General features: G+C 42.9%; 1 pseudogene; it reads right to left on the reverse strand.

The window, feature by feature from the left end:
* Positions 1-4,415: 4,415 nt before the first annotated feature.
* LOC141011128 (NACHT, LRR and PYD domains-containing protein 3-like) lies at positions 4,416-18,640 on the reverse strand (annotated as a pseudogene).
* Positions 18,641-19,887: the final 1,247 nt, after the last annotated feature.

Here is a 19,887-nt window from a genome sequence, read left to right on the forward strand (position 1 = left end):
GCTCATCTGGACCGAGCCTGTTTTCATCCCTGAGACCAGAAGTGACCTTTGTTTCCATGACTGAATAAAGTGAATTAACACGCTGACCTTAAAGGAGCTTTACTGTGTTTATATGTGGCGGACCCTGCCACCTTTCTAGCTTCAAACAGTGTTGTGGGACGTTGTTTTCCTCTGAGAGCAGCTGGTTTATTCACTGATGGAAACACTTTGTATTATTAGCTCATTAATATTGTAAATATCAAAGTGTCACTTTGAATTTCTTCTATAAAACTACACAGAGCTGCTTTAAGATGTTCATTAAAACAAATGTAGAATCAGATCATACAAGACATTTGAAGATGAAAGCAGACTTTTTGTCTCCGATACAAAGAATATAAAACTCTTTGTCGCTTTGTTTGTGCAGAAATATTTCATTAAAGCAGGTAAAGAAAGTGTTCACATCAGTCACACAGGACACATTTAAACACATTAAAGGAGAACAGCAGGAGCAGGTAGTGAATCAGGCCTGACTCCAGAAAGTGTCCGTCCTTACATCCTCTGATAAACATGTCTGAAGGCCACAGGGACAAACGTCTTCCCGTAGGCCTCCGTGTTTTCCTCCCGCGTAGCTGCTCCGATTGGACGGCCACATTCCAGCTCCACCTGTTGGGGAAGTTACCTGGTGATCATGTGGGTTTGATTGGAGCAGAGCAGAGACGCTGCCCCCTGCAGGCTGCTCTGAGTCACTGGCTTCACACTGACTTCAGTCTAATACAACAGGTGGAGATCAAAGTACAGTGGTGAGTGTTGTTCTATCAGTTATCATGTGCTGGAGTTTTATTAGAGTTCACACACAAGAATTCAACCAGCTGCAGCTTCATTAACATTCAAACACATTCAGTAAATGTAAAGAGAGCAGGTCTGTCTCAGTCTGTGCTCTGGGATTCAGTCCTACACTATGTGGACAAAAGTATGTGGACAGCTCTTCATTCATCTCTATTTACTTTGTATAGTACTTTATACTCAAACAGCTGCTTCACAAACACACATATGTACTGTAGTGCTTCATGCAGCATTAATAGGGAGTTTTGGGTTAAATTTTGCTGTCAATAATAATTAATGATTATCAGGGATAATTATTAATTATGATAAATAATAAGATCCAATTTTCATTCGATCACCTCGGGGCACCACCCTTGAAGAAGGGAAAAGAGCCAATTCACCAAATCAGTCTCAGAAAAAGGTACTAAACTGTTAGTTTGTAACTCTGATTAATAATTAATTTAAAACTACAACCAAAATGACCATAACAGCTGTAACGGTCGAAGCACTTTGGATCCTTGACAGAGTCGAGGCTGGCAACATTCACTCTTGTACAATATTAAATAGACAGCATGAAGGTTCAAAAGTCTTTTATTTAACACAAACTGTGTGTGTGTGTGTGTGTGTGTGTGTGTGTGTGTGTGACCTGATGCCAGGTTATAGAAGATGGTCAGCTGCATGTAAAGACTCTGAGTCTGTGTGAAGCATCATTCAACTAACGTCAAATTAGCCATGTAGCAAAGCAAACTACCAACAACCTGACCTGAGATCACAATAACACCAACAGTGAACAAACACACAGACTGAACAGATGTGAGGGCGACAGGTCAAGGAGCAGATGTTCATACGTGGAGTAGAAGATCTTCAAGCTCAAAGGATTGCACATGAGCAGGTCAGCATCTACAGCAGAACATTACTGGTGCTTTTTCCTGATAAACACCTACAACTGTTTGTGTTTGTACAGTATATTGATCATGTAACTGGACACACAATAATCAGAATCACAGTTTTTCACCATTTGAATTTGTGTTTTGGTGCATAACAATAAACACAGTCAGTAGAAACATGTGAAGAAAGATAAAGGGCTGCTACTTCAAAACAATGTTATATAAACTGGGACATCTGTCCAGTTTTGTCCAGGACTGTCTAAAGTATGGACCATTGAAAGTGTAAATGTTCACAGTAATGCTGAGGACAGTCGAGCTCTGCTCCATAAAAATATCTCATCATGTTGCTCATCTGTTGCTTTACAGGCAGAATTTTACAATCTATAATTATAATATTTTACAAAGGAGAGGCTTTGATGGTTCCTCTTTTTTGGGATTGGAGAGATTTATTAGAGAGAGATGAGAGTGTGTTGGCAACGATGTAGAACGTTGATATTTACCAATAATGTAAAATGATATTTCTAGCTGTTTCAGTATTGAGGTACAGTCAGACTACATTCATCACTTTGCATGGACATACTAACCTAACAAAGCTGTTATTGTGAATCAGGTGAGGGTTTCCCGTCTCACTCACCTGCACAGCAGCAGAGGGCAGAGAGAGACGCTGTCACAAGAGACCTGATCACACAACAAATGACTGTAGAGACATTTTCTACATTTCCTCTGATGAGCTGTTGCTCTCTGCTGCTCTGTCTTGTGGGTCTGTCAGTGACATGTCACGCTGTCACGTTATCAATGATGATGTTTTGTCACTGCGTCAGAAAATGGATGTGGCTTGAGAGCTTGTAAAAAGTAGCAGTTAAGTCTCTGGTCAATGCGTGGGAGTCGGCAGTCTGGACTAAAGCAAGAAACCCAATTAAGACACTTCAACAAGTCTCTTTTCACTGTAGCCACAGCTGCTGTACATCATCTCTAGCAGAAACATCAATATTAACCTAATGAAATGACAAAAATATTAAAACGTTTAAATAAAATGCATTACTCATCAAAACTACTGATTATTTGTGCGCAAAATCCATCCTCCTTTCTTTCCTCAAGAAGAGTTGGATGACTCTGTTGTGCAGGTTATCTGTGCGTCCCTTTCTATCGCCATGGAGGCTGATGCTGAAAGTCGAGTCTGTCCAGTCGTATTTCTGCCATAAGTTTTAATTCGCTTCAGGGCGGAGAATGTCCACTCGACAGAAGCAGTGGACACAGGGATGGTCACCGCCAAACATGCCAGTGTGTACAGCTGCACCATGCTCTCACCCAGATTTTTGTTCTGAAGGAAATCAAGGAGATCAGTGGGACTCTTCCCTTCAGAATCAGTCATGGCAGCCTGGAGAAGGCTGTGTGCGGGAATGTTTTCCAGTATGTCTTGAACTGCTGGGGGTCGAGGAGGGACAGAAACATCAATTGTTCGTGGTCTTGAAATCTTTTCCGTATCTGGCAAAGAATGTTGTCCAGAAGTTGCTGTGGAGTTGGTGGTAGTGTGCGCGAGCGTCTCCTTTTGCCGGGCCCCTCCGTGCGCTCGGAGCGCTTGAGATGCGCACAGTGGCCTCGTAGATCTCATCAAACCGGCCCCTCTCTCGCTCAATGGTGTCACAAAACTCCTTCACCCTTGCCAGACAGAATCGTACATCCAATGTTTTGCTCTGAAGTATTGCAAAAAGCACATCTGAATACTCAAAAATGCCATTAAATGTGTGAAGCAAAAAACAAAACTCAAAATCATCCAGACGTGCATTAAATCCATCAGCACAACGCAAAGAGTCCTCGTCATACTCATCATGATGTTCCAGTATGTGGTCAAACAGCTCCTTTAGGGCATCTCTCTTCTCCAACACTGTACTGACCCATCTCGATGTGTGTTGCCACGGCGTTGGTGCCACACGAGGAAGACGCCGCTTAGGGGATCTGGAGAAAAATGCAGCCAGGCCATTGAGGCGGGCAAAAAAGATCTTGCATCCTTTCAGCTTTGAGGCCCCTTGAGTCAGCACTAAATTCAGTCGATGTGCATGGCAGTGTATGAATAAGGCAATAGGCGCCCTCTCCTTAACTTTAGCCTGCACCCCATTTAGTCCAGATGACGTGACCGCTGCACCATCGTGACACTGTGCCACAACTTTATCCAGACATTCATATTCCTCCAAGAAACCGACAATAAGAGCAGCAATGTCATCGGCTCGCTTGCCACTAGTAACTCCTTCAAATCTGACAAACCGCTGCTTGACACCTGTGTCCGTCACATAACGCAGAACCAGTGCGAGCTGCGCTGCATTACTCGCGTCTGTCGTCTCGTCCACCATAACAGCGACAAAGGGTGCTGTCAGTCAGAACCTGAGCTACTTCCTGTTCTTTATTTTAGTGAATTATTTTATTCTGTCACATTAAACTGAGAATATCTTGAGGAATGTGATGATTGTTCATTTAATTGTAGGAGATTACTAATAAATGTGATTTATTAATCACTGGTGATTAATGAAACACTTGTAAATGGGCACCACCTCCGTTGTTTTATCTATTTGAATAATCCGGAGGTAATTAATCAAATCCGACTGGACAATGTTCACTTGTATCACTTCTAATCAATTTCAGATCAATTTATTCAATCTCATAACTGAAGCAGTGACTTCTACAGTTTCCATCGGTTCTCCACATTAAAACAAACCTGCACAGACAACGACAAACGGTTAAATATGTTTATTGACTAAATAATTCAGAGTAAATAAATGAAATGACAATTTAAAGGAACAACAACAGGTAACAGAACATGTGGAGACTGTAATGACTAAGGTAATGGGGTTATATGGAATATGTGCGGATGGTGAAATCACAGGTTGGGTGAAAGCATTTAAATATTACGAGAGTCATTTTAATACCAACGAAACCCCAACAGAGTTTCTTTTACTAAAACTTAACATCCTGTAAATATGAGACATGTCACTTTATGGACCAATCAAAGAGTCCGGTTCAGAGACACATGACACCATCTAAAATGTTTTAACTGAAGAGCTGAGCAGTCATGTACACGATACCAGTCAATTCAAATTAACACATCCACACATGTAGTAGGCAAAATCTAAATCTTACACAATGAAGCGAAACCTTAAAGGAAGAGAGACTAGCACTGGAAAACACTGGAAAACACTGGAAAACACTGGAAAACAATGAGCACACGAGGCAGAAGATACAAATGTGAGCAACTAGGAGCAGGTGAGGGAGCACATGTGGCTGAAGGACAAGAAGAAACTCTGAGACTGAAACCACAGGACATGTTGGTCTTCAGGGAGGTTGGGTTGGTGACATTGGTCTGTTGAAAGACGTGTTGATGTTTCATAACATAATAAATGCTAACAAGAGCATTTCATGGCTTCCACAGAAATGTAGTGATGGATACAGTTTGTGTTCAAATCAGGAGCTGAATGCTTTTTTCTTTGTGATTTGCCTCTTTACTATGACAGCCATCAGCTGATTCAAGTCTCTCACCAAAGTTCATTCAAATGACAGCTGAGGCTTCATTTCATTAATGACTTGACATGAAAATGCAAAACAACATTTACTTTTTTCCATTCAAGCTTTTCTCTTCCCCATTTTGAGTTTCATGTTTGATGTTGATGTGATGTCCTTCGTCTTATTTCATCAGCAGTTTTCATTTCATCTTTAGTTTCAGCTTTCACTTCCAGCATTTCCATTTTAAATTTCCCTTTTCTCATGTCCTCACTTCACATTTTCACATCATCATTTACATTTTAAATTTCCAGTTTTAAAGTTGAGTTCAGGCCTAATTCTTCCTAGTAGGGCAGTAAAATGATCTTTTTCATTTTCTATTTGAATTATGAGCCAAAATATCTTCCCTCCAGAGGACAGTGTGACTCTGAAACTGCACCATGTTTAGATGGAAACCATCAGCGGACTAATGCTTCCTCTTCTTCATGAACCATGTATGTAGCCTGTAGTTGACTCTGTAACACAGCTGAGGTGGATGAGGAAACAAGAGATGAACTACGAGCTCAGCAGTCTGTGCATTTCTGCTCCTGGATGTGTGTGATGAACTCTCACTAGGTGTTTGTAAAGACGGCTCGTGTTTCCACTCGTACGTGCAGAAGACTTGTTGCACTTGTGGCTCCGAGCATCATCCACAGCGACTCCAGTGGAGTTTAACCAGACTGTGGAGCTCAGTGTCATCAGAGCAGGTCTGAATGAATCATCAGTGTCAGTCCTGTACAAAACAGTTCAAAATGAGCTCCACCTCAACAACTCCAACAGGAACATCATGTTTTCACATTAATGACTGAGTCACAATCATCTAATGAACTGATGACAGTAACCCGAAGGTTCCTGTAACTGTCAACAGTTGAGTCTGTTCAGGAGAAGACTCTCCGTCCTACAGACGACACAGAGACACTGAGGAATCATACCAGGGATCAGACCAGAACCCAAACCCAGGATAAAGAGGTTCAGTGAAGGTGGTGTTGAAGGTGTGGAGGTGGATCAGTGTGTCAGAGGAGACTCTGTAGAAGGACAGAGTGCCAGCAGGACAGTCCACATACACTGCTACTCTGTTAGGGACAGACTGGAGGAGAGGCATCATGGATGTTGATCTGTTGTTGTGCCTGACAGAGTAACGACCATAAGAGCAGTTCAGACTCCACGACTGATCATTGGCTCCAAACTCACAGTCCTCTGTGTCTCCTCTCCTGCTGATTCCTCTGTAACTCACTGATATATAAACTCCTCCACTCCACTCGACCTCCCAGTAACAGCGACCAGTCAGACCAGTTCTACACAGTAGCTGAGGACAGTCAAACCTCTCTGGATGATCAAGATACGACTGATCCTCTAACACAAACATCATCTTCCTGTTGTTGTCAGACAGTCTGATGTTTCTGTTGACTGTGTTTGTGTCGACTGTGAGCTCACACGAATCTGATGGAGAGAAAAAGACACAACACAGCTGCAGTTATTAATCTGTCATCAGTCTGATGATGACATCACACATCTGAACCAGTGATGTCACAGTCTGATGATGACATCACAGATTTGAATTCATGATGTCATCGATGTGAAACTGCTTTGTTTTCATGACTCAAAGTAAAAACACACTCACACTTCCTCAGACCTGGTGTCAACCATCGGACTCCAGCAGGCTCCACCCTGAAAGGAGGAGGAGGAGGAGGAGGAGGAGGAGGATGAGGTCAGAGCAACACACACACACACACACACACACACACACACACACACACACACACACACACACACACACACACACACACACACACACACACACACACACACACACACACACACACACACACACACGGATCTGAACATATCAGGATGTGAGACGAGGGCGGAGCCTCTTCACCTGAGCTGTGGGGAGGTGTCAGGGTCAGAACAGGAATTCATATGAGGGGCAGTTCTCTTTGCCTCAGGTGTTAACAGGAAGGTAGAGAGGCTGACAGTTACTGTCCAGTCAAACATCAAAGGGTCACTGCTTTGGTGAAGACATGATCAACACCTGTCATGAAGTGTGTAACAGCTGTTCTGTTGTTAGCTGACAGTATATAAGTCAGGACAGTGTGAAGACTGCAGAGACACTGTGGCTCTTCTCTCTGTGCTGCAGGTATTAAAGAGATCTGATTCATCACACAGTCTGAAACTCTTCAGACAATTAACAACTCTCAAACTTCAATAAAGGACAATTTCCCTCACAACACACACACCTCTGTATGTCTTTTGATAGAGCTAGATTAGCAGTTTCCCCCTGCTAACAGTCTTTGTGCTAAGCTAGGCTAACCATGTCCTGGACTTCTCTGTACAGAGATGAAGTATCTGCTCTTCATGTTGAACCAGTGTTCATGTTCTGATAAAAGGAAAAAGACTTTTACATGTGTCACTGTTCATATCACACTCATACTCATCAGACTCTTCCTCCTCCATCACACTGACTCTTCATACCTGAGAGTGTCCAGTCTCCAGTCTGGATCCTTCAGTCCAGCCGACAGCAGTTTCTCTCCCGAGTCTCCTGGATGATTGTAGCTCAGGTCCAGCTCTCTCAGATGGGAGGGGTTGGAGCTCAGAGCTGAGGCCAGAGAAGCACAGCCTTCCTCTGTGATCAGACAGCCTGACAGCCTGCAGACACACAGAACAACACACATGGCAGATCATCTGAGGAGACTGATGAGTCAGATACAAGAACAGACCGTCTCCAAATAAATTAACACTTATCGTTAACTAATCATCAGTAAACAGACTCCAGCTGAAGCTGATGTGATGTCATCAGTTTTGCAGGTCTTTGGTCATAAACTAAAGTATTGAACACATTAACATGTTGACCTGATAGTGGTGCTCGATGAAAAGTCAGAGGATCAGCAGAGTTATTACAGTTCATCCTGAGGGGAACATGAACGTCTGAACCACATTTAATGCCAACAGGTGCTCTTGTGGACCAGAGAGAGGGAGCATACAACGTGATAAAATGTTCAGTGTTTCTCCACTATTCTGTGTAACAGACAACCAGAGTGACAGCTGACTCATGTGAACCAGTCTAATGTGGGTTGGATGACCATCGAAAGCAGCATTTCCCATTAGTCATCTCGACTCTGGCGGCCCGCCAAGGTCTAATTTACTCCTCCATAGTCTCATAATGATCCAAATATGTTTCACTTCTCATAATAACATTAAACATCTCTAAATGTTGTGCTTCAGCAAAACATCAAAATAATCTTCTCCATCCCCTGAAAAGGATCCATCCCAGTGACCACTTTGAGAATGAAATTGGTTTCCTACGTTAGTCTGCTAACGAGTTTTGTTCCTGTGGTTCTTCTGCTGTTAGCAGCACAAGTGAGGTTTCAAACTGTTTTTAAAATTAGCCGCAGATTTTAATTTTATTAAAAATTTTCTGTAGGCAGACAGAGCATATTTGGAAAGTGAAATGTTTTAATTTAGACGTTATTCAGTTTATTCCTTACTGACAAAATATATTGTAAACAAAGCTAAAACAGCAGTTGATTGTTTTTTTATTTTGATTAACTACTGTACATCTAAAGTTTTACCACTGAACCCTCTGGCTTCTTCAGGTTTCAGGATATTCTTCAGATTGGCAGAATTAACAAATAAGATATCATGATAGATACTGATATTGATCAATATGTAAAACAATGATCAAGATCATATTTATTTTTTTGCCATATCTCACAGCCCTTCTTTGCTGTATGTTATGTTTGTGTTTCGTCAGATGTTTTTTGGTCCAGATACAAATTTAGAATATTTGAAACTGTACTTGATAATAATAATTCAACAACAAAAGCATAAACAAGAGAAAATGATGACAAATCCTCATGGAAAGTAATTCTCTGAGTCTGGACACTACCTCCACAGTTTAAACGTCTTTTGACAAATCAAATTAGCAGAGACATTACTACAGGTTAGCTGGTTTTCTATTTATATAAATCAGATTTCAAATGGTCATCAGTTGAATGGGTTAATGAATCCTGACCTGAGACTCTCCAGTGTACAGTGAGGACTCTTCAAACCAACACACAGCAGTTTCACTCCTAAATCGTGCAGGTCATTGTTGCTCAGGTCCAGCTCTCTCAGATGGGAGGGGTTGGAGCTCAGAACTGAGGCCAGAGAAGCACAGCCTTCCTCTGTGATCAGACAACCTGACAGCCTGAAGACACACAGAACAACACACATGGCATATCATGTGAGGAGACTAATGAGTCAGAGTGACAGGTGACTCATATGAACCAGTCTAATGTGGGTTTAATGAGCATTGATAGTAGCGTTTCCCATTAATCACCTTGACTCTGGCGGCCCACCAAAGTCTAATTTACTCCTCCATTGTCTATTAATGATCCAAATATGTATATTATTATTTATTATACATGTGATATTGATCAAAATGGGAAAGCATGGCACCATTTTGCCATATCTCACAGCCCTTATTTACTGTATGTTATGTTTGTTTTTCTTCAGATGCCTTTTGGTCAAGATACATATTAAGAATATTTGAAACGGTCCTTGATAATAATAATTTAGGCTAGCAGGCTGCACAGCACACCTGGCCAACAGGAACAGTGACTATGTTAAGAGCGGAGGAGGGGGGCTGGGTATCTACTCTTATAACAAGTGGTGTACAAATACTACCATTACAGACACTGTGCGTGGCGCGCCACAGTTGGAATACATTACATTAGGATGTCGGCCTTTTAACCTGCCATGGGAGTTCACAGTTGTTGTTGTTGTTGTTATGGCTGTATACATTCCACGAAGTGCTAATACCAAGCTAGCATTGAACATCCTGCTATCTGCCATCAGTAAGCTGCAGACTGCTCACCCTGATGGGATTTTTATTATAGCTGAAGACTTTAATCAAGCCAAATTCCATCAACATGTGACATGTCTTACGAGAGGTCTACATATACTGGATCATGTCTTCAGCAACATCAGGGAAAGATACAAAGCCACCAGCCTCTCCCACCTCGGCCAGTCTGAAAACTTGTCTATCTTTCTCACCCCTGCATACAGACCTCTCATCAGCAAAACAAATCAATGTGTGAGGAATATAAAGACCTGGCCGGAGGGGGCTTCAACTCAACTTCAGGACTGGTTGAGCACACTCACCAGGATTCAGCGTGTTTGGCAAGGCATCCTGCACCTCACAAACTACAAAGGCAACAAAGAACCAGCCACCAGCAGCAGCAACTGACCAGTTGAGGAGCTCAATCACTTCTTTGCCCGCTTTGAGGTGAACGAGGCAGAGAGCAAGACTGCACTGCTACCATCCACTGGGACTTACTGTTAGCACAGATCAGGTCAGGAGAGTGCTCTGTAGTCTCAACCCCAGGAAGGCTGCTGGACCAGACAGTGTTCTAGGAAGGGCACTCAGAGACTATGCGGATCAGCTGGCAGAGGTATTCAGCAAAATCTTCCAACATATGCAGATGGATTAAGGACATCCTGACAAATTGGTCACAGACTGTCAGGCTGGGCGACCATCACTCCCCGTCCATGACATTCAGCACTGGAGCTCCACAGGGCTGCGTGATGAGTCCTCTACTCTACTCTCTCTACACCCACAACTGCAGCACAAATGTCATCATTAAGTTTGCAGATGACACTGCTGTTGTGGGACTGATACAAAATGGTGACAAGTCCCTCTATAGAGCTGAAGTCCAAAAACTGACTGAATGGTGCTCCATCAACAACCTGGCACTCAACACCTCCAAAACAAAGGAGCTGATCATCAACTTCAGGAAACAGAGAGGGGAACCAGCTCCTCTATTCATCAGAGGAAACATGGTGGAGAGAGTCACCACCTTCAAATTCTCCTGGGCACACACATCTCCCAGGACCTCACATGGATGGTGCAACCAACCTCTCTGATGAAGAATGTGCAGCAGCAGCTCTACATCCTGAGGACACTGCAGAGAGCCACACTGTCCCAGCAGCTGCTGTTGTCCTTCTACCACTGCCCTGTAGAGAGCATAGTCAGCTATGGCATCCTGGTGTGGTATGCTAGCTGAACTGCAGCTGACAGGAAGAACTTCAGAGAGTCAATAATACAGCACAACAAATCATCAGTGCAGTTACCTTCACTTGAGGACTAACACAATCAAGGACTCATCTCACCCAGGAAACCACCTCTTCACTCTGCTGCCCTTTGGAAGACGCTAGAGGTCTATTAAGACCCGACCTCCAGACTTCAGAACAGTTTTATTCACATGCCATCAAAGAACTGAACTCTGCAAAAACCTGGCTATGAGCAACACTCCCCTGTGCAATACTTAATATGTTATTTCTATTATATATCCTTTGCAATATATTGGGTTAAGTGCAACAATATTTGGCTGAGATTCTATTTTTTCACAAGATGAGTGCAATACATACTAATTATACATTTTTAATGTTATATATCATTCATAACTGTTCTTACACTGGTTTTATACTTGATACTTTTACCTTCTTAATGTATTTTATACTTTGTGTGTTTGAGTCGTCTGTCATTTGCTGTACTGGTGTTTTTATTTGTATGACCACTGAGGAGTAGCACTGAAATTTCGTTGTACTCTGTTCTATGACAATAAAGGCATTCTAATTCAATAACAAAAGCAAAAACAAGTGAAAATGATGAAAAATCCTTGTGGAAAGTAACTCTCTGAGTCTGTACACTACCTCCACAGTTCAGCCTTTTGACAAATTAAGCGAGCAGACACATTACTACAGGTTAGCTGGCTGTCTACTTATATAAATCAGATTTTAAATGGTCATCAGTTGAATGGGTTAATGAATCCTGACCTGAGACTCTCCAGTGTACAGTGTGGACTCTGCAAACCAACAGACAGCAGCCTCACTCCTGAATCCTTCAGGTTGTTGTTACTCAGGTCCAGCTCTCTCAGACTGGAGGACTGAGAGCTGAGAACTGAGGACAGAGCTTCACAGCTTCTCTCCGACAGGTTACAGCCACTCAGTCTGGAGAGACAACAGCAAGGAAACAAATAATACATTTTCATTCATATCTCCTGCTGAAAAACAGCAGATAGTATTTATTCATCGATAAATTCTACTGACAGAGCTTTCTTCGAGGCTTTGACCACTGGCAGCAGCCTCAGTAGAGCCTCCTCTGAAGCAGAGTATTTCTTCAGGTCAAACACGTCCAGATCTTCTTCTGATGACAGTAAGATGAAGACCAGAGCTGACCACTGAGCAGGAGACAGTTTGTCTGTGGAGAGACTTCCTGAACTCAGGGACTGTTGGATCTCCTCCACTAGAGAACCATTATTCAGTTCATTCAGACAGTGGAACAGATTGATGCTTCTCTCTGGAGACAGATTCTCACTGATCTTCTTCTTGATGAACTGGACTGTTTCCTGATTGGTCTTTGAGCTACTTCCTCTCTGTGTCAGCAGACCTCGTAGGAGATTCTGATTGGTCTGCAGTGAAAGACCCAGGAGGAAGCGGAGGAACAAGTCCAAGTGTCCATTTGGACTCTGTAAGGCCTTATCTACAGCACTCAGGTAGAGACATGTCTCTGCAGATTGATGGTAAGTTGTTTGTTCTTCTGCCAGCAGATTGACTCCAGAGCTGATGAATGTCAGATGGACATGAAGAGCAGCCAGAAACTCCTGAACACTCAGATGGACGAAGCAGAACACCTTGTCCTGGTACAGTCCAATCTCCTCTTTAAAGATCTGTGTGAACACTCCTGAGTACACTGAGGCTTCTCTGATATCGATGCCACACTCTGTCAGGTCTGATTCATAGAAGATAAGGTTTCCTTTCTGCAGCTGATCAAAAGCCAGTTTTCCCAGAGACTCAATCATCTTCCTGCTCTCTGGAGTCCAGTGTGGATCGGTCTCAGCTCCTCCATCATACTTGATGTTCTTCACTTTGGACTGAACCACCAAGAAGTGGATGTACATCTCAGTCAGGGTCTTGGGCAGCTGTCCTCCCTCCCTGGTCTTCATCACATCCTCCAGAACTGTAGCAGTGATCCAGCAGAAGACTGGGATGTGGCACATGATGTGGAGGCTTTGTGATGTCTTGATGTGGGAGATGATTCTGCTGGCCTGCTCCTCATCTCTGAATCTCTTCCTGAAGTACTTCTCCTTCTGTGGGTCAGTGAACCCTCTGACCTCTGTCACCATGTCAACACACCCAGGAGGGATCTGATTGGCTGCTGCAGGTCGTGTGGTTATCCAGAGGCGAGCAGAGGGAAGCAGATTTCCCCCGATGAGGTTTGTCAGCAGCACATCTACTGAGGTGGACTCTGTAACATCAGTCAGGATCTCAGTGTTGTGGAAGTCCAGAGGAAGTCGACACTCATCCAGACCATCAAAGATGAACACAACCTGGAACTCTTCAAACCTGCAGATTTCTTTGGTTTCTGTGAAGAAGTAATGAACAAGTTCCACCAAGCTGAACTTTTTCCCTTTCAGCACATTCAGCTCTCTGAAAGTGAATGGAAATGTGAACTCTATGTCCTGGTTGGTTTTGTCTTCAGCCCAGTCCAGAGTGAACTTCTGTGTTAAGAGTGTTTTCCCGATGCCAGCCACTCCCTTTGTCATCACTGTTCTGATTGGTTCATTTCTTCCAGATGAGGCTTTAAAGACGTCTTCTTGTCTGATTGTTGTTTCTGGTCTGTCTGGTTTCCTGGATGCTGTTTCAATCTGTCTGACCTCATGTTCATCATTGACCTCTGCAGTCCCTCCCTTTGTGATGTAGATCTCTGTGTAGATCTGATTCAGAAGGGTTGGGTTTCCTGCTTTAGCGATCCCCTCAAACACACACTGGAACTTCTTCTGCAGGTTAGATTTAAGTTTACGTCGACAAACTGGAACAAGATGTCCTGATTGAGCAAAAGACAAATAAGATTCATTAATAAATTATAGATTAAATATTTCAACATTTTACTTCCTCAAAGAATCAGTATATGAAGATATTTTTGTCCATCTGTTAAGATTTCAGTAAACATCTCATTGATCCAACATGTTAAATCTTTAGAGAAATCCTCTTACTGCTCTGCAGATAGTCAGCCAGATCCTCCTGCTTCAGTCTCCTCAGGAAGTTCAGTGTAATCTTCAGAAATGCCTCTCTGCTGCTCCTCTTCTGCTCTTCATCCTCACCATCCAACACTTCCTCATCCTCATTCTGACTTTCTAAGCATTCTGGGTAATCTGAACTCAGAGCCTTCTGGATCTTCTTCAGCTCGTTCTTCACAAAAGTGACAATGTTCTCCTCCAGCAGCTGCAACAGAATATTATATGAATGAGACAATAACTGGGTTTCCATCCAAATGTATCGAATTTAAGAGCGGATTGTGTGAAAATGCGCAAAAAGCAAATGCGAATTTATCCCTGTTTCCATTCGTTATTGTTTTGCGATTATTGGGAGAGGAGGAGTGCGCCGTGAGATTACCTCATAAGAGAGCGTGAATGTATCCATGACAACAGCTGACACTCAGCTGACACTCAACATCATGGACAATTTACTGGTGAACCTGTCGGCTCTTGGGAGAACATTAGCTACAATTTTGTCAGCGTTCACAGCCTACAAAACCCTCCTGAAGAGGAGAAGGAAAAGAAGATTTTTAATGTTGCGAGTGCTATCGGAGTTTGCTGGAAGGAGACCGCGTCGTTCTCCATTTGTTTTGGGAACGTCGCCGGGTGAAGGACTTTTGGGAATTCCTCGTCCAGCAGCACTTCAGACGTACCACGACTTCACATCCGGTTTAGTCATGATTTATTCGCAAAACCTTTTTCCATAACAAAAAGTCACATTTTCCTTTTATCGATACGCTGACAAATCCACCCCCTCCAAGCATAAAAACTTTTTTGCGAATTTACTGCCTTTTTTCGAATTTCTGGTGTTTCCATCCAAGTATTTATTCGCAATTTTTGAAAATGCGAATAAGAAAAGGTGGATGGAAACGCAACTATTTAAACTAAAATCATGGAACCAAACATCAGATCCATGTTGAACAGACTTAAAACCCACTCATGTATTAAGCAGAATGGAGATTATCATGAACACAACAGATGTAAAAGTAGTTGTTGAACTCTGATTCCAAAAAAGTTAGGATGTTGTGTTAAACACAAAACAAAATGCAATGATTTCAGAGATGATGTATTTAATGTTGAGCAGGAGTCTCATCAGCCTAATTGATTTTTTGCGAATGTATATTATTCTGAATTTGATGGCAGCAACAGGTAACAACTCATGACGGGCAACTAAACTGGACTGGACTGGACTGGACTGGAAAGTTCCTGCAAAATGCTCCTAAAACACTACAAAAGATTCAGTCCCCAAGGAAGATCTCATAAACCATCTGGCGACTCAGAGAGCTGAAATGGGGCTGTGGTCAGTCAGGAAGGAGCGTTGCTGTCCCAGACTGGGTTCAGTGGGCGGTGGAATGAGCACTTTGAATGAATTGCGTCTCTGCTTTTTGCAGATGATATGGTTTTGCTGGCTTCTTTGGTCCGTGACCTCCAGCAGCTACTGGGGAAGTTTGCAGCAGAGTTTGAAGTGGTAGGGATGAAGTTCAGCACCACAACTCATGACCATCACCTATGGTCATGAGTTGTGGCTAGTGACTGAAAGAATAAGATTGCAGATACAAGCAGCCAAAATGATTTTCCTCTGTAGATTGGCTGGCTAGGCTCAGCCTTGGAGTTTGGGTGGGGAGCTCAGACATCTGAGGGGAGCTTGGAGTTGAGCCGCTGCTCCATCACTTTGAAAGGAGCCAGCTCAGGTGGTTCAAGCATCTGATCAGGATCCTCCTGGGTGCCTCCCTCTGAAAGTTTTCCAGACACAACAAACTGGGAGGAGACCCCAAGAAAGACCCAGAACTTGCTGGAGAGATTATATATCTGATCTGTCTTGGGAAGGACTCAGGATCCCCAGGAGGAGCTGGAAAGAGTTACTGGGAGAAGGACTAAGCAGGAATACCCTAGTTAGCCTGCTGCCTCCCGACCCTGGAAAAGCAGATGCAGATGGATGGATGCATTCTGTTTTATCTACCTTTTACACATTTTCCTACCTTTGTCTAGAATCAGGGTTGTACATGTACATACCATAAATATTGAGTCCAGGTGTGTTTGATGTTGCTGAGCAGACTGACCACTGGGAACCTCTGAGCTTTCCTGCTCGACTCTGTGGAGGAATCATGAAGAATTACTAGAGATGCACCGATCGAACAGCAAGGTACCAGAATCAGCCAGTGTTTATTATGACAGCAGGCTATGACCGTCGACCGGTCAATCAGTGTATACATATCTCTGTTATGATTTAAAACATCCTATATTCACTGAAAGTGTTTGGACAGATTTACATGATGAGAAAATTAAATTGTTAATCACTCTGAAACGGCATGTTGAAGTATCCTTGAGCAAGATACTGAACCCCAAATTGCTCCTGATGAGCAGGTCGGCACCTCGCATGGCAGCTTCTGCCATCAGTATGTGAATGGGTGAATGTGACAAGTGTTGTAAAGCACTTTGAGCGGTCAGTAGACTGGAAAAACACTATAGAAATGCAAGTCCATTTACCATTTACGAGAGGCAAAGTGAAACTTCAGGTTCTCCTGAATAACTGACTGATAGAGTGGGGGAGGAAAAATAAGATAAATACAGGAGAGTCAGGCGCCCCAGAAACTGTTCCAGGTCTTTGAAGGTTATCTCGCTGTCTGAGAGAAGATGGAGAAAGAAAGCTGCTGCCAGAGAAATTAATTAAAAGTCTCTGTTAATGTTACGTTACTACGACCATCTTCTTGTTCTCTTCACAGAAGAGTTGTTCCACACTGTGAAAAGCTGGTTAGCAGCTACGAGTCAGGATAATCATCCAATTAAAATAGTGATTCTGAGCTGTGAAGCTGGAAGTGACCAGTGGAAACACTGAAAACTCAAATATGATGGTATGGTAATCTGACATATTGGGCTATGATACTTGAATATATCAAACATATTCAATAAATCACCATAAGTCAAAGTGTTGCTGACAACATTGAATCAGATGGTTTCCCCTGACAGTAACGTGTTGATGGTACTGCTGATCCCACTGTGAATCAACAGTTCAGTCTGAGTTCTGTACAGATTTCAGTTTACTGTGTTGGTTCAGCAGCTTGTCTGGTTTGGGCCGTTCAGCTCTTGTTGACCTCTATAATACTGTGGACAGCAATGCACAGCTCACACAAGCTAATACGATGCTACTTGTTCAGCACAAACTGGTGAGTCACAATAAACTTGCAGCAGGTGAAGTGAGTGAAACATGATGAAAACCAGAGAGAAACCCAGAGAGAAGTGGATCAAACAAACCTGAGGGTGATTTCACACTGAACTGTGTCAAATGAAGGACACAACTTCTTCTCTGAGCTACATGTTAGCAAACAGGAACAAGTTGGTCTGGTTGTTTCTGTCAAAATGTATTTTTCTCTTTTAGCTTGTTTGACACGCCACACATGTTTGAGCTGAGGTAAAGGTGTGCACTGTCTCCTCTTTGAGCTCGGGCAGGAAGTAGTGATCCATAACATTCTTCTCTGCATCGACAGACTCCTTCAAATCAACACTGGAAAATGATGATTTGATGGAGGAACTCTGTGGAATCAGGGTTAGCCTTTGTTAGCAGATAGCATCTGTTAGCCTCGGTGAAATGTGTGTTATACTCATGCAGTCATCAGACAACAGTCAGAACAAGTGTGTGGAGGAAAAGTTCAACTGGAGAGCAGAGCTGCAGACTGGTTATACTGGGCAGCTTTCAGATGTGACAATATAAATGTGAGTGAAGAAGAACGATGCTGAAAACAAACTGACAGCTTTAAAAAACTTCTCTGGATAATTAACAGTTAAAACATGAAGCAGTCACATTTTAATGATATTAACAGCTTACCTCTGTGCAGCAGAGGCCTGTTCTCCTTTAAAAACAATGAGGTGATCGATTGACCAGTCACTCTTAAAGGACACACCACTGGGCTCAGGTCCAGGTCCAGGTCCAGGTCCAGGTCCAGGTCCAGCAGAGTCTGGTCTCTGCTGTTCTGGGCTTTAACACAACACACACAGAGCTTTGAGTGTGAATAATGATGGTGGAGTGATGTGAGTGGTGGACAGGTAGAGATGGTGGTCTCACCTCTGAGCTTCATGCTCCCCACACAGACTGGTTTTAGAGGGAGGGACTCTCTCCTCTCTGTCCTCACACTGATTCATGCTGCTCAGCTCACACACACTGTCGTCTGCAGAGGAAACACAGATCATTCATCTGCACATCAACTCAATATTAGATACAGTCACGGTCATTCTAATATTTGGTTAAATGTCTTTCGGCCATTTTCACCTCAGTCAGCTGCTTTTGATCTCCATCCACAAGCTTCTGGTCCTCTGGATGAGTTTTTAACCGCTCCTCTTGACAGAATCGGGGAAGTTGAACTAAATGAGTTGTCAGACTTGTTTGTTCAGCACAGTCCACATGTTCTCGATGGGGTTCAAGGCAGTTTTCTCTCAGCAGCAGGTGGTAGTTTGTTGTACAGTTGATCTTGGGACCTGTAGCTGCTTTGAAATGGCTCCAAGTGACTTTCCTGACTTGTTCAGATCAATAATGAGCTCTTTCAGATCAATGCTGAGCTCCTTACACTTTCCCATTGTAGTGTTTGTGTCTGAGTCTGGTGGCTGTATCAAACAAGTCCTGTTAAAGTGATCAGCTGTGATCAATCAGAATCAGTCAGAAGAAGTTAAGATGCTACAAAGAACATTTGATTCACAACTTTCTATAATCACCTGAACTGATTGTTCAACTTCCTGTCTGTATATTTATGACCTCATGTTCAGAAGAGCTATAATAAATGAAATGACTGAACCAAACTTCATGAATGTTTTTGTGACAAAGTAGTTTGTGTTGCACTCATTGATCACAGAAACATGAGAGCTGTAGGAATCAACTGAACACTGACATGATGAACATGTTCTTTATGAGTGATGGAAACTTCTCAACACGACTGGAACAACTTTAATGAATAATTAGAAAGACTGATGGACAAGCAGCAAATTAATTTCACCCACAAAAACAAACAATCACTTTTTAATGAGGAAAATGAGACTAAAGTGAGAAAGTTCAAGTTCCTCTTTCTAAATATTTCTCCATCTTGATTATCAGGAAATGAAGTCAAACAACAGTTTAAAGTTACAGTGAGTTAGTAGAAATGAAGATGGAGGCACATTGTTGTGTTTCTACTGTCACTACACTGAGCACACTTTGTGTTCACGAGTCAAACATTTCAAATGTCTTCATTACCTTCAGCTGGAGCTTCACACGGACACAACTGCCAGTCTGCGACACACCGAGCACACAAAGTCAAAGTTAATGTGACACTGGAGGTCACAGCTGGAGATGTGTCGGTCGCGAACGAAACGGCTCTTAGAGCGGCTCTTTGAAGTGAACGGAGCCGCTTTGGTTTTGTTTTGTTTTGTTTTTTCTGTTCAAGCCGCACGAGATTGGTCAACTACATGATGTGTGGTGGTGTCTGTGTGTCCGCACTGAGGAGGAGGGGGAGGGGCGGGGCTTACAGACACAGCACACACACACACACACACACACACACACACAGAAAGAGAAACAGGAGGGAGACAGACAGACAGACAGACAGACAGTATGTAAGGTAAAAATCTCA

Source organism: Pagrus major, chromosome 16, assembly GCF_040436345.1.
Source record: "Pagrus major chromosome 16, Pma_NU_1.0".
NCBI classification, from domain to species: Eukaryota; Metazoa; Chordata; class Actinopteri; order Spariformes; family Sparidae; genus Pagrus; species Pagrus major.